The 4753-nt window shown below is 41.7% G+C and overlaps 1 pseudogene; it reads right to left on the reverse strand.

The window, feature by feature from the left end:
* Positions 1 to 2129: 2129 nt before the first annotated feature.
* Positions 2130 to 4184, reverse strand: LOC112862710 (CUGBP Elav-like family member 4 pseudogene; annotated as a pseudogene).
* Positions 4185 to 4753: the final 569 nt, after the last annotated feature.

Genomic DNA, 4753 nt, shown 5'->3' on the forward strand with positions numbered 1-4753 from the left:
GAAAGAAAGAAAGAAAGAAAGAAAGAGAAAGAAAGAAAGAAAGAAAGAAAGAAAGAAAGAAAGAAAGAAAGAAAGAAAGAAATGGTAGATCTGAGATGTCCTGGCTTCCAGATGAACTGGGCAACAATGGGAGAAGGGCTATCAAGGAGAATGCCAAAATAAGTCTTCCCAAAGGAGCAAATAAATTATATTAAATATGTTATACTTTAAAATATGTCTTCTTCAATAATTCAGTGCTTTTTTCTGATTTTGAGTTTTTTAATAGTCTTTTTTAACTGCAATAAATAATTTACCAAAGATAAATTTTGTGCTTTTATTACGTTAATTTTCCTCGTTATTTTCTCTATCAGTACAATTAAAAGCCTTATAAAATATGCAAATTTATTTACAAAAAAACTGAACCAGCATAATTTAAACACCCTTGTTTTTCAAAATTCCTTCTAAACAGTTTTCAGAATCTTCAAAGATTGTTTATTTTTTTCTCTCTTCTTCAAGGCTTTTGTATGTGTGTGTTTGTGTTGTTTAGTTGTTTTAGGATGAAAGTCCCCAGGTCTCCCTTGCCTGGAAAATCTCTGGAAGGTGATGAAACGAAAAGGGTTGAGGGTTTGCAGAGAGAGGATGATCTGATAGTGCATCCAGATCTCAGTGCAAGGCAGGCAAGAGCTGGTGGAGGGCCTTTACTGCCTGGGGCACAGCCTCCACCAGTGGTGGGCACCCAGGAGCCTGCAAGTCTGGGTGAGGCTGGCCTGGCTCTGGGGGTCAATGGCTTCCGAGAGCATGCAGGGAGAAGGGATTCACCCTGAGACTCAACTCTGCAAAAGTACAGCACTACAACTTCTGGGATTTTAGCAGTAATGGTAACATCTATAGGGTTTTTTTTCCTTTAATTTTTTTAAAATCTGCATTCTCCTAATTTTTCCTCTATTTTATAGGTATTTTAAATGCTTTTTTAAAAATTCTGTATACTTATTAGGATTTTAAGAGGGGAAAGAGAAGCATTTACAAACTTTTCACAATTATCTTGCTTCTGTCAGTCCCTTTTTTCACCTCCTTGTTTTCTCACACTTCATGGTTAATGTGTTTTAATATTTTTGTTACTATCTCCAAACACCCACCCATTTGTTCATCTTAATGGCTCCATCCAGACATATGATACATAAAACTGTAGGAAAGCGTCATAGACTTGAACAAGGATAATGAAGGCACCTCTCAAAGTATAAAAGAACTATTATTTTACTAATTTAAAAGCACTGAAGCATTTTCCCCTTTTTGGTTTTTTTGTGGTTTTTAAACTTCATTTTTCATTACATTTTTCATACAATCATGCTAAGCTGTCTCAAGAACACCCACGCTTCGGGAAGGAGGTTCTCCTCCATGACCCCTCTGGTTGACATCGAGCTACACATCTGCAATAAAAAGTTTGGTCCTTTGGTCCCCAAATAGCTAAAGGAATAATAGAGATGCTCATTGGCGTCTTCCTAGCTGTCCCCTGGGAACCATCCCGGCCACACAGCTTGCCCTAGCCTGCCCCAGCCTGCCCCAGCTTGCCCTAGAGCCCTCAGGCTAGAAAAGCTCTGGGGATCAGTAAGCTGCGTTTCTTCGTGATTCTCAGCCCTTCAGCATCCCCATCTGGTCTCAAGTTATTTTGTTGGGAAGATGCCATTTTTTGTGCTCTCCCCCCCCCCATTTTTCTTCATTGTCTTCTTCTTTACGTCATATATATTTTCCCCCAAGCACGTGCCCTCTGATTCTCACAGATACTATAATTTCCTTAACGAAATATTACAGTTCACTGAGTGTGTCTGGAGTCCTCAGCTTGATTGATACTGGCTGATACGTCAAAAGTTCTCATTTTCAAAAAAATTTTTTTTTCAACGTTTATTTATATTTGGGACAGAGAGAAACAGAGCATGAACGGGCGAGGGGCAGAGAGAGAGGGAGACACAGAATCGGAAACAGGCTCCAGGCTCTGAGCCATCAGCCCAGAGCCTGACGCGGGGCTCGAACTCACGGACCGCGAGATTGTGACCTGGCTGAAGTCGGATGCTTAACCGACTGCGCCACCCAGGCGCCCCAAAAGTTCTCATTTTCAAATAGAGAGAGAGAGGTTTGTTTTTTAATGTAGCCCATTAAGCATCCTGCCCTGCACGTGTCCTGGTCTTCCCCCCGGGGTGAGGGGAGAGACCTGTAGGTGCACCGGAAGGGCGATTGGCGTCTCTGGGCCGCTTCTGCTGCACTTTGAGCCTCTCATGCCCTGCCCCTCCCCGGAAGACGTTCATGGCCTGGCTGACGGTCTGCACGCTGGCTGGGAGGTTGGAGCTCACAGAGCCTTCTCTCTGTTGCTGGGGGATCAATGGAAGTTACTGAGGAAAGGCCTGTCTTATCTGACCATACTTGGCACAATAGGCCGTGGGACCTGAATACTTTTGATTCCAGTAGCCTGCTGCAGGGAGCCTGTGGTGGTGGGCCTCTGTGCTGGGTAGGGGGGCAGGGATACCAGTGGGAAACAGTTTCCACGGTAGCTTGCCCACTGGCCTGTTGGGGAGGCCTGTGAAGCCGGTCACCCCAGTAGGGGATGGGGCGCTAGGCACGCACAGCTGGTGAAGTGATGCCCGGAGAGGTGCTGCCGCCTGAAGCTGGGGTTACGGTGAGGCCGCCAGGACGTTCATCTTGAGGGCCACCATCTGTTGCATCTGAGCAGCAGTGAAGGCAGCCCTGGGGTTCAGGTGGCCATCCGACATAAATGACGCCATCTGTGCCTCTCGCTGCTGTATCAGTGCTGGTGTGTGGGTGCTGGGAGCCCCAAATGGGATGGCCATGGGAGTGAACATGCCCACCTGGCCAGTTATCTGCTGCATTTTTAGCATCATGTACTCTTGTCAGTGTGGCAAGATTGACCACCAGACTGGATGAGGCTCCTGGAATAGTCTAGCTCTTTATTTCATTTTTTTTTTTTTTTTATGTGTTTTTAACACTAAGAAAATTCTCTGGGACCTTCCTCCATTTGATTGATTTGATCTCTGGTACTGGCCATTTTTCTCTTCTGCCTGTTAGTTAAAATAATTTTAATTTTACCTTGCCAAATTTATTTGCAGCTTATAGGAAATCAAATTCTTTTTTATAAGAGAAATATTATCCTAACCACTCTGATGAAATTATTTATACTTACATAAAGTCTTTGTCTTTCTTATTAATTCTGTCACTTCAGCTGTTAATTCTTTAGTTTGTTAATTTTGGAACTTAAATTAATGTTCTAATTTTTTTCTGAACCTTATTCTTTTCTCCAGATTTTCAAAAAGATGGTCTTTGAGGAATTGCCTTCCGCCCCTATTCACACTTTCTGTGTTCCTCTGTGTATTTTAAGGAGAGGGGAATGGTATTTCTTACAGTTCCTGGCCAGGTTGTGTCAGGCTGGGCTCTACCAATGGTTGGAGGAGGAGAAGGCTGGTTGATATCAGCATTAATACAGCAGTAGCTAACACCAATTCAAGAGCAAGCCTCTTTTCCACAGTAGTCAGAGTCGGCTCCTTGTCTTCCTTGGTGGTCTTGTTAATCCCACCTGGAACTTTTTGCGGGGTTCATACTTTACCTTGGGTGGTTCCTTCCCCATGTTGCCTATCAATGGTGGGGCCGTTTATCAAGGTCTAGGTACAGCTCTGCTACCTCTCCTTTCATTGTGGGTTCCAGGAAATAAGCCCCTCCCTTTTGTGCCTCAGACCTGCAGATCATAGCTCTTTCCTGTAGTTACTAACATCCGAGTGACCTCACTATTTCCCTTTTGCTCTCATAGGCCTTCCAATACCCATGTAACCAATTCTCTGTATTAAATTTTCTGTGAAATACCTTAAATGGTTTCTGTTTTCCTTATTGGCCTTTGAATATGTTCTTCTTATTTGTCTTTGGAAACTTATTATATAGAGTTGCCAGATAAAATAGAAGATACAATATTTAGTATATACTTATAGTGAGAAATTAGTCATTGCCTATCTGAAATGTAAATTGAACTGAATGTCCTAAATATTTATTTCTTAATTCTGACAGCATTATGATTATATTCTTTACCAACCTGCTCCTTTGGTTATGGTACATTATGGCTTGGAATATGCCACTGAGAGAGATGTGCTGTTGCTGGTCTTCTGTAGGAGGTTTCTCACCTTGAGGGATGTATCCACCTGAAGCATCATTATCCCTATCCAGTTCTACTGCCAGCACTCATTGCCTTAGACTAGGAACAAGTGAAGATGCTGCTGCAAAACAGCACACTTTGGGTTTAGGGAGCCATACTGTGTTGGAATTCATCATATGAAGTCATTAATGTTAACTGACAGTTTTCTTAAAATAATCCATGTGGGTTTGTCTTGAGTAATTTTTTATTTGAAGATTTATAGTCTATTTTTCTTCCATTCAATTGAGCTAAATGTGTGCATCTGTTTATTGGATAATTCCTATGTGAAAATATTAAAACATTTAACTTACTGATCTCTAAATAAAGTAGGTCACATATGCCTGCTACCTTTTCCTGTAATGCTGTTGAAGGTAACTACTTAAATTTCCATTTTTCTTTTTAATTAAGAGAAACAAATGAAAGATAAACACACAGCTTGTGATTAATGTGGGACCTTGAATTTAATCAGTCATGAAAGGAATTTTTGGACTTCATGTGCAAGACCTAACAGATATAATGGCACATCTACTCAGAATCAGGAAGCAGATTTAAATAGGCAATTAGTATTTTCTATCTCAGTTCCCATTT

The sequence above is a fragment of the Puma concolor genome, chromosome B2 (genome assembly GCF_028749965.1).
Source record: "Puma concolor isolate L17-30 chromosome B2, mPumCon1.1.hap2, whole genome shotgun sequence".
NCBI classification, from domain to species: domain Eukaryota; kingdom Metazoa; phylum Chordata; class Mammalia; order Carnivora; family Felidae; genus Puma; species Puma concolor.